This window comes from Dermacentor variabilis, chromosome 2, assembly GCF_050947875.1.
Source record: "Dermacentor variabilis isolate Ectoservices chromosome 2, ASM5094787v1, whole genome shotgun sequence".
NCBI lineage: Eukaryota > Metazoa > Arthropoda > Arachnida > Ixodida > Ixodidae > Dermacentor > Dermacentor variabilis.
Window position 1 is genome coordinate 199,185,186 of NC_134569.1, and position 10,941 is coordinate 199,196,126.

Genomic DNA, 10,941 nt, shown 5'->3' on the forward strand with positions numbered 1-10,941 from the left:
TAACGGTAAAGATGGATTTCGTTGTATTTTTATAAGGAACGCAGCAAGTTTCCGGAACTTTTACTGCCTGAGAGAAGCCCAAATATTAGAAAATACTTTGAAATGGAGCTGATTGAGATAAATTTTACATAATTTTCTTTATTTTCTTGTTTCAATAAAGAATAAAGTATTTCTCAAAGTAATAAATTGGTGACGTAATACTAAAGTCCAAGAGCTGGGTTTTGAGAGCCAAATTGAAGAAGTGAAACTTTTCCCTTCATATCAACTGCCAATGGCCATTTTCTTTCAACTTATAACTTCAAATCGAGTCTGAACATATACATTAACGCACCAAATTAACTTACTGGTGCTCTTTAGTGTCCACTAAAGCGGCTACGCTAACCATAGCTCAATCCTTGTTTAAACACTGTTTTGGGTATCAAGTAGACGACTTTAGTATACAGCCTTCTGAAGGCTCTAGAAGAACGCGGATTCGTAGTGCGCGTCCTATCTCAAACGTCAACAATGTGCTTTCTTTGGCTCATTCCCTCACTCTGCAATTTGTATGCACACATGCGCGTCTGTCTAGCCGTTTAAATACCCTGCCCAGCACAGAACCGCGTTGCTCTAACCATTAGGCCACTGAGGCATGCCTAAAAGGTGGAATAAAACGCCTTACGAATTCACCTAGTGCAAGCCAGTGCTTTGAAACGCTTGGCACGTTTAGGCGCGTAGCGTAACAACACATACAGACAAATTCTCCGTCATTCCAACCCGCCAAAGTGGATGTGCAGAGAAGGTGCTTCCGACGTTAGACGGCGTTACAGAAGCACCACCACCACCACACGCGACGTGCGTCACATGTGCACGCACGTGACCGAAGACCAGCATGCATCTTCATACTTCTAGGCCCTCCATCAAGCGCAAGTGCCTTGATGGACTAAATGAATGTTTAAAAATTAATTGCGTCAGAAAGTGAGTTAAGCACGACTTAAACACAAGCTGCTGACATGATAGATTCGGATTGTTATTCGACTATACGAGCGAACCTAAGTCTCTTGCGCGTAAACTGAAAGGCAAAGCCATTGTCCCGCTGCCTGTCTGAGATCTGCCTGAGTGCGTCTACGAAAAGTGTTTTGCCGTAATGTCGATTACGGTCGTAGCACACGCTGGTGCGACAGATGCCACGGGCAGAGCGCCCACGCATCAAGGACAGGTACGTCGTGTCCACACGTACGTCACGCCCGCGCATGAGTGGGCGGAAGTGCAGCATACATTCTCACTCTAGTAGGCCCTTCGGCTGACGCAAGTGCGTTAATGAACTAAGTCAATTTCTCAAATTGAAATACGCTACAAAATTTGTAAAATATGACTTACACACAACCTGCATGCATGATATATCGTCGGCTTGTAATTCGAATATACAAGAAAACATAATTATCTTACACGGAAACACCAAAAAGCGCTTTTCCAGATACCGTTTGGTTTTCGGTGAGCACAGTCCCAAAAATCCCGGCCAACGAGAGGCTAAACAGCTCCGCTATCAAAAATGAGCGCGCGCATTTTCCAGGTCTGGATAAAAAAAGAAGTTATGGGGCCCATTCGTCCCGCAACGTCAAGCAGCATGTAATATTAAACAGGCTAAACCATAACGTTGAAACAGAACACCCACTACCTTACACGCTAATCGGTTTCAGAGCGTGTCTATATCAACACAAGACATTATGCTTCGACGGCAACAAGACAATCTTGACCCAAGCCCAATAAGAGCCACTCGTACCATACTGGGCTTGGATGTCTGTAAAGCATTTGACAGTGTAACGCAGTGTAACGCAATGTAAATGGCCTATCCCAGTTTAATGTAAGCGAAAGTTTGCCTGCATTTCCGACTTACTCATGGAAGGAACGGCAACCATCCCACGGGATGAAATGCCTGGTCAAAAGCTTACGCTAGGGACAAGAGGCACCCAGCGAGGTGCCGTCCTCTCGCCCGTACTCCACTATCGCCATGACAACAACTATAAGAGGATACCCCACATCACGCGTGCCATATATGCGGGTGACGTCACCATATGAACAAACAGCGGCTCGGGTGGTGCGATAAGTGACGCGTTACGGGAGGCAGCAAACGTTGTCCAAGAGTATGTCGGGCACAACGGGCCAACGTGCTCCCCTTCCAAATTCGTACTCCTAATCATTAGAAATAAGGCCAATAAGACGCCGGAGACTGACGCCCAACAACAAACATCTATCAAAATTGTGTTGGAAAGCAGCCCAGTTCTTGCGGTTCTGACCATTAGAGTGCTGGGCATACTTATTCAACATAACGCGCCGAATATTACGGCCCTCACAAAACTGCAGAACACCGCCAAACAAATGGGTGGACTGCCCGAGGGAGTGGCCAGCAGACACAAAGGAATGGAGGAGATGGACTTGTGTAGGTTGATTTAGGCACTCTCAATGAGCTGCATAGTCGATTCCTTCCCCTATTGTCATCTCAGGAAATCAGACAAGAATAACATAGAAGCTATAATTCGACAAGCGTTCAAATAGGCCCAAAGCTTGCCTGTTTATACCAGCACCGAGAACCTCTTCTAACTTGGAGTGCACAGCACCCTAGAGGAGCTGATCGAAACACAAAACATCACAAATAACGCAGCTATTAGACAGGATGACGGGATTACATGCGGTGAGTAGAGTGAACACTAAACCCATACACACCACGGGAGGCAGAGCACCACTATCTCCCGCAGTCAGACATTACCTAAAGATCACACCAATAAATAGCCAAAAGCACCCTGGCGGGTAGGCACGACGCCAGGAGAGAAGCCAGGGCAGACAAACTACGCGAAAAGCACAAGCAAGGCCAAACGGTGGTCTTCATCGATGCCGCCAACCGAGAATACAACACATACACCCCGAATGCCGTTGACGCAGAACATAGAATCGTCAATGTGTCCTCAACTAGAGCCGCATCGACCAAAGACGCCGAAGCAGTGGCCATATCGCTGGCCGTCATGAACCCAACTGCACACTGTCCTTAGCGAGTCTAAGGGCGCTATTCTCAGCTATATGAGGGGTAGTGTGAGACTAAATACAGCCAAGCTCCCGAGAAACTTCAATCAGAAAGACAGAACCAAAATCAATCTCGTCTGAGTACCCGCACACTCCGGAAATCCCGGCAACGAGGAAGCGCATAAAGTAGCTTGAGGGTTAATAAACCGGGTCGCACTCTCCTTGGAACCGGACTCCCCCATAGGTGAGGTAGGGACTTCCTACAACGAATTTACTAAGCTATATAAAAAGAGGACAGGATAGTATATCCTATACTACACAGCAACTTCACGAGAACGCAGGCTACTGTCCTCTGCCGAATTCAATCTAACACCCTCACCACCCCTCATCGCTTAACGATCTTTGCAAATGGAGAGGTTGACCCAATATACACAAACTGCGATAAAAACGGATAGCAAACCAAAGACTCAACCTGTGGGAAAGCTAGGGCCTTCCCCCACCGAGAGAGCTTCTGCCAGCTCCACCAGAAACGACATAGGAGACCTTGATGCGCTCCCTCGAAGAAAAAGTGCAAAAATCATTGTCTGGGCGGAAGAGGTCGCCGCAAACAAGCTGCCATCTACAAAGCTCTGAAAATTCTCTTGAATGAAGTTGTTTCCTCCTTTTCCTCTCCGAAATTCCCTGCACGTCTCTCATCGTATTGCTGCTGTGGCGCGTTTCTGCGAGGTCAAGCCCGTTGTGTTTTGTGATTCAACACGTTTTAATGCTGGCTAGAAGTTCCGCTTTCTCCGCAAGCGGCGCACCTTGTTCGCTGGTGGAAGCGTTCGACACTGAGTTCTGCGGTGCGTGTCCTGTCGTAATGTGCCAGTTCGCTTATCTCGCTCACGAAAGCTTCGCGTACGCCGATTCCCGCACTGCGTGGGATCCGCATACTATTTTAACTAAGCACTTCCTGTGACACCACGTCATTACAACATAGAAAACTCGTGAAACAGTGAAACACTAAAACTGTAGAAGTAGGTATTATGCACACACCCCTCTTTCGCGCCCATTTGTGGCCCACGGAATACAAAAGATGTTTCTACAGAAACAACACGTGAGTTACATCGCCTATACTCTGCTGTCTGATCGAGTGAAAGGAGACAGGGTCTCTAGGCGCATAAATTACCCTTTATTTCATGCCAACACACGCCCAGCTTTATGGCCTTCGTTTGTGGAACATTGTCAAGGAACATTGCTTCGATTAGAAGAGGGCACACGGTAGCGGTAGCGAACCCCAAGATAGACGGATCTATTTAACCAAACATAACCCAACCTAAACGAACGTTAAACCTAACCTATCCCAGCCTAATCTTAAACCTAATCTTAAGCCTTAGTCTATGTAACATTACCTTAAGCTTAACCCAACGTAACGTAATCTTAAACGCAACCGTTGTCGTCGCAAGAAACGAAGGAAACTTCAGTAGAAACGGGGCTTACTACCGGAACGTGACAGAAGCAACGGCATCTTCTGTTCTTTCGCGGTCTACAGAAATTGAAACAATATTTCCCTCAAATTTCAGTTGTACTTGTGCTACAGCCTACAGACGACGTATTTAGTAACAGAAGCCCTCATGTTCCTTTTAAGGGCGCGACCGATCATACCTTGGTCGTGCCTTGGTGCTTCAGTAACCCACTGCGCTATAGTGTTTGAAAATTGAGTGCTTGCAACAAAAGGCTACAGCGTAGTGTGCAGGTGCGAACATCTGCTATTTCGTCTGAGCGCGCTGCATTACTCTTCAGGCGGCAAAGGGCTGAGTGCGTCTGCTGTGGCGCATCCGTACGGGCACCGAGTACACGCCCACACAAAACGCTCCTTGGCCGCTTTCTTGCACCTCGCTTGTGGTGAAGCCTGTCATTGCTGTGCGAGTCATTTGCCTCGCCGGTGAACCTGCCAGAACCACCCGCCATTAAAGCTACCTCCTTTTTACCCTCGATTGTGTCCTAGTCAAGCAACGTACCTCCAGTTTGGGCTTCCAGCTCATCGCATGCCCGTGCACTCTGCGTGGGTGCCTCGTCGGATGATCATTTGCGCCGAAAAACCGACAGCGGCAAGAAAGGGGTCGGAATCTCTTTGTCTCTATCGTCGTTTCCACTGTCTTTGGGCGTCCCTCCTCTCGTGTCTGCGCCGTTTCTTGTCCTGGGCCACTTTATTCTCTCATTAACGCGCCCCTGGGGCCAGCCATCCAGTCTGACTTGGAAGCAGCAGACCCGAACGTCGTCTTGGCGCTCCACCAACACAGGCGGTGACGAAAAGTTTTATCTTCGTCGCTTTATTTTTTTTTTCTCTCTTGTTCTTTTTGACTTCGCGTTAAAATCTACGGCGCCTTGCGCCACCCGTTGTCAGCTCCGATGCCAGAGACCCGCTCGTGCGCACGACGCGGTGACGCGCCTCGTGACGCGTTCTCTTTTCGCGGGCAGCGCGGCACGCGCCGAGAAGAGCGTTCTCTCGGGAAGTGATGCGCGGCCTCTTTGATACTCGTTGGGCGTTCGGCGTCGCCGCCCCAGCGCCGTCCCGTCGCGTGCGCGCCGAAGCTGCTGTGTCGCGCGTGCAATGCGGTGACGTGAGACGCGTGGCGGCGCTTCGCATGCGAGACCGAGCCCGAGGTCTGGTGCGGGTCGCCGTGCACGTGGTCGCCGCTATGCGGGGCCGCCCGAAGTGTGGAGCCATCTTGGAATCGATGACTGACATATCAGCTGGCCTCCTCTCTCTGAGCGAGCGAGGCGGTGGACAGTTTCAGTTCTTCATATACGTAAACACGTTCTCGGGCACGTTCTCGAGACACTTGAGTCATCATCGTATATTCTTAACAACGCCCCCATACGAACGCGTTAATGCAGCGTAGCTTGACTCCGCGTTTCCCGGCGTCGCCACGTGTGTAGTAGAATATGCGACATCTCGCTCGGGCTCGCTGCAAAACCAGCCACGTGAGGAAGACGGGCGCTGCGAGCGTTGACAACGCGAATGGATCCTGTGCGCCATGTCTTTTCGTGCTGCGCCCTCCTCGGGAGGGGCCGATTATACCGTGGAACGTGCCGTAATGTACTCGACATCCGCGCACAGGAAAAGAAGCGGCGCTAAACACAGACGATATGGGCTGTACGTGTTACATTTCTCGACGTCTTTGTTCGCTTTGTTTTCCATAGACACTTTCCGAGTGCTACAAAGTGCGACCCTACAGTTGCGTATCCGGGCTGCTCGGTCTGATACAGTGAAGCACGCAATGCAGCCAGCCGGCCAGTAAGTGTAGTATTCGTGGAAGTCACGTCGACACCGACGTGCGTTCCACTACACGTACGCGGCGCATGTTCAGTGCTGTTTGCACGCCACGAACTTCACTATGGAGCCCCACATGCACGAGTGCGGTTAGCCGTCGTGTAGGCCAAGCTCAGCGAGACTAGAGCCCCTCCCGCATTTACAGGAACCCAATTTTTACCTAATTAGACGGCAGCGCCGTTGCATGCCGAGGCCAGTGTTGTGGGAGCACTGGTTGAGCCAACACGCGCGTCCAGGGTTGTCAAGGGCTACGGGTGTGGACCGGGCAAACAAGCCGTGGGTCCCAAGGACGGTGGTGCCGCAAGGAAGAGTCCGTCGCGGCACTCGCCGCTTAAAGGGGCATCGAGGATGCAAGCAAGCCGTGCTCTCGCAGACTCACAGCGGTCTTTGATTGATTGATTGATTGATTGATTGATTGATTGATTGATTGATTGATTGATTGATTGATTGATTTAACGTCCCACAGCAACAGTGGGGCAATGAGCTGGAACGCCGCAGTAAAGCTAATTTCTGTCACGTCGAAATTCGGTGGCCGCGGCTGCGAACTGAACCCGCGACCTCGTGGCTCGAACCCCCAGCTGAACGCCATAGCCACTGCGCCAACGCGACGGGTGACGATCTCAAGTTCGGTGGTCCTTCGAGACCTTTGACGGGACAGTAAACAGAAACACTAATTCAATCTAGGCTAGGTGTCTGAAATTAAAAAAAAATGTATATTGTTGTTAATTTTGTGGCAAAAGCTTCGTCACTACGAGAAGAAATGAAGGTCATAGTGCTTCTTATCGAATTTCGTGTCAAGGCGACCCCCCTCCCTGCGGATATACGTCAGTAAGACTCCACTAGTTTCCAACTGTTTTTCTCGCATTTCACTCTTTGTGTCGCCGTGAAAGTTACATAAATCAAGTTCACTCTTTGGCTCTTTTAAAGTCAATCTCTACCGATGAAAATATTAAATATGCCCGAGCAGCATGAGGCTGTCGAAATCTGTGACGTCAAGGCGAGCTGGTACGGTAAATTCAAGACGGTGTCGCCACCCTTCGCTAGATTTTTTTTTCACCTTTTCTAGCTTGCCTAGACCCTTCTCGCGATAAGAGTGGCTTGTTTTAGCAATGCAGAAGGGTGATTTACTGATGCAGCTCAACTTAATTTTTGCTTTAGTGTTCCTCGAAGCGCCTCGTGCGCCCACTGAACCCATAACGGTTGTGTGCTTCACGCGTCCTCAGGCATTTGATTTAAGAGGCATGCACGAAGTAACTGCTAAGCACCGGTAAAAGGTCAGCGCACGTTGCACGCAGCCGGCCTAATTATAGTTGCTGCCCTCCCCCATTCTGTCAGCATCATCGGAGGTGAGGAGTTGGGTGCTTGCACAATTTTTTGATGCGAAACATATTTCAAATCGGTCGGAGGGGGTCGCTTGCTAATACCGCGTGCAACGAAAACATCAAATGGTATTAACGCTTGTGTGTTTGCAACCGCGCTACCCATGCGCCTTAATTTAGTATCGTTGGGTAGAGGAAAGAACCCATTGCTCTGTCATGCACCGATGCTAAATTCAGCCTTACGCGTGTCGTTCGCAGAGGCGCAGCTCGGGAGAGCGTTTGTTTATCCTAGCACGAATGGTTGCATTTGAAAGAGAGAGAGAGAGAGAGAGAGAGAGAGAGAGGGAGAGCTATGGCCGTCATAGGTATCACTTTTGAAACTCAAAGCTGTTGCTGATCAGGAGTTCAAAATGAGTTCATACAAGTGCGGAGTTTCCTGTGGAAATTTCGCGCTTGCTTTAGAGTTATACAAGTTACAGACATGCGTGCATGTGTATAACTTGTCTGTTTGGTTACGTCATTTCTGTACCGTACACTGTATAATATTCTAAACTCTTAAAATAAATAAGGGTGTAAATCAATCAGTAACTCACACCCGTAGACAGTTTTTGGGTGTAAGGGTGCGAATTGCGTTTATAATTTTTTGTTGCGTTCATCAACTTCCTATCGGTCTGGATTCCCGGCTATTCGTTATGCATGCCACTGTATTTGCCTTAAAGTGCGCGCAGAATTGATCTTTTTTCTTGTTTTTTTTTAATGCGTGGTTCTGAACGGCAGGGTGAGTAGAATGTACAGCTTTCGGCAGTTCTCGCTGTCTGCTAATGAACAAGCCTCCACAACTTCATCTCGCACGAACTACGCTTAATGATGTACTGTTCCTGAAAGGTCGTGCGTCAACTCGACGTGAGGCTCACAACTTCAGGCGTACTGGAATTTTCGTCAACCACGGGACTATACTCCCGTCTACAGCTCTGGCACTGTGCGTGTGATTGTGTGATGCGTTCTTTATACAGCTGTCTTTCATTTCTTTCTTTAACTCCTGATCTTGCTGTTTTTCTCTTCTCTGCTAGCGGTTCGACGTGGTGTGCCTTCTAGGAGACAATTGCTAGCGCGCTATTCTTTCTCTTCGTGATGTTTGCATATATGTTCACGCGATCAATAATAACAGTAATAATAATGGTGTAGAGGCGACGTCGTGCCGAACCTACAGATTTGTCGCACTTTATTGCGGCCATATTTGTTGGCTCTCTTACTGGACCTTGCGTGAGTGATGTATGTGCTCTTGCGGTGGAGCCACAGCTACGTTGGTCACTGGCGAGGGAGTGAACTACGCTGAAAGAAGCCCTGGGGCTGCTCCCTGCCGTCGTCGAGCTTGCGCAGATTCTGCGCGGTGACGTAGGTCCCCGCAGGCGCGGGCTCTTTCTAGAGCACCAAGAGCACGGTCTCTCTAGAGCACGGTCAGCAAAGCCAGCGCGACCGGGGACATTTCCACGCCCTAGCCTCGAAAGCGAGCGGAAGGCGTCGGGCGAAGCACCATTGGATTCAGACCGCGGCTCCGCCGGCCCGTAGCAACCGTGGGTTCACCAGACGTATCGACATCATCCTCCGCTCGGGCGACGAAGGGCGCTCGTTTGCCGAAGTTGCTCCAGAGGCGGCGGCCATGATGAAGGACGTTGCAACCGAGGCCGGTGTGAGGTAAACACACTTACCGTTTCGTGAAGCAAGGAGCGAAAAACTGACGATACTATAGGCAGCCAAGGACGGCGGGAAAAGCAGAAGCTAAGACGCCGAATAAGATAACTACAAGAATAAAGCAAGAGGCGAAGGAGAGGCGGGTAGCAGTTGCGAGAGTGAAGGGTGAACGCGTTGCGTTATAGCGTTCTTCCCAGAATGCAGGCACGCTTCTCATCCAGACTGTCGGAGGTCCAGAGTGTGCATAGAAACGAACGCCGCGAGGGGCGAGCGCGCGGACCCGGAGGAAAGGAGGCTGCGCTGGCCGGGGTCCAAACAGCTGTTTACCCGCGGCCCTGCTGGCGCTCGAACAGCTGAGAGAGTCTCGCGACCCGCGGCTTGCGTCACGCGGACCGGCAGCGAGTTGCTCTCGTCTCTTAGCCTTTACTTCCTACGATTATTTCGTACCTTCCTGCCCCGCGTAGTGCCGACCAAGCCGGGGAGGGGGCGGGGGGGGGGTAGTGATGCGGTAGTGGCGAGGGTACGCAGCACCGCTGACGCGGAGAGGGTCGCGAGGCAGTGCAGCGACAGAGCACTGCGCTCGAGCAGCGAGTGCTCACTCATCGTCCGTGAAGTCGGCGGTGGGAAGCTGTGTGTGTTTGGCGGCGTGACAGCTCATCCCGCCGGGACGCAGTTGCTCGACACCGGCTCTGTGCGAGTGCCATCGGAGTGCTGGAGGACGCGCCGTCAAGGTAGGCGAGTACCGTGCCTCCTCTTATCCGCTGGTTGCGCGTGGCCTGGAACCGCTGTCGCCGCGCACGTGGGTCGATTCGCCGCTCTCCGACGCGACTGTCACATCGCGGGTGGTTCTTGCGCAAGCGGCACTGACGACGTAAACTACCGCAACCTGCTGGTTAGCGATATCGCGGTCATTGTGCAGAACGTACGGACAACGTCAGCGGGGTAATTCAAGAATCCCGTCGCCTCCGTTGCCGGTGTTCGGTCGCTGCATCGCAGCAGCCCCCATCGCGCGAGCCGTTGCACAAACAGCTGCGGCGGCCACCCTCACGCTATCCGCGTGTGTGCGCACTATCGTTGACGATTCACGCCTCGATCGGTATGCAAGCAAAGCCCGGGCTGTCTCTTGAGCTACGACGTTTACACGGCCGTATTTAAAGCGGCCTGGCATTCGCCGTAGTGGCGAATTGGCTTCTGCATTACGCTGCTAAGCCCGAGGGCGCGGCATCAAATCCCGGCCAAGGCGGTCACATTTCGATTGGGGGGGTGGCGAAATGAAAAAAAAAAATGCCTGTGTACCGCGCACTGCGGGCCCGTTTAAGAGGCCCGTGTGGTCAAAATTAATGCAAAGTACCCCACTACTGCGTGCCTCGTAATTATATCGTAGTTTTCTCACGTGAAACCCCAGAATTTAGTAAATTAACTTAAGATGTCCTGCTGTATGTGCTCACTGTATACTATGTGAAAATGTTTCCACGTCTACGGTGTTGCATGGTTAAAGAGGACGAGATGAGCCGTGAATGTTCGTCTGCGCATGGCGCACGGTTGAGCATTGCACCAATTATTGGCAAGATTATCGTTTCACAGACAACGTCCGCAGCTCGCAGTGCTCGTTTTGTACGA

General features: G+C 50.8%; 1 protein-coding gene across 3 annotated transcripts in view; it reads left to right on the plus strand.

Moving 5' to 3' along the window:
* Positions 1–10,941, plus strand: part of Mct1 (Monocarboxylate transporter 1) — a 183,410-nt gene that overhangs the window by 105,612 nt on the left and 66,857 nt on the right. The window contains exon 1 of one of the 3 annotated variants that reach the window (XM_075682528.1): positions 9,840–10,052. The exons of the other annotated variants lie outside the window; for them this stretch is intronic. The gene's annotated coding sequence lies outside the window, so the exon portion shown is untranslated. Of the gene's footprint in view, positions 1–9,839; positions 10,053–10,941 lie in introns of those variants that run through there. 3 annotated transcript variants of the gene reach the window in all.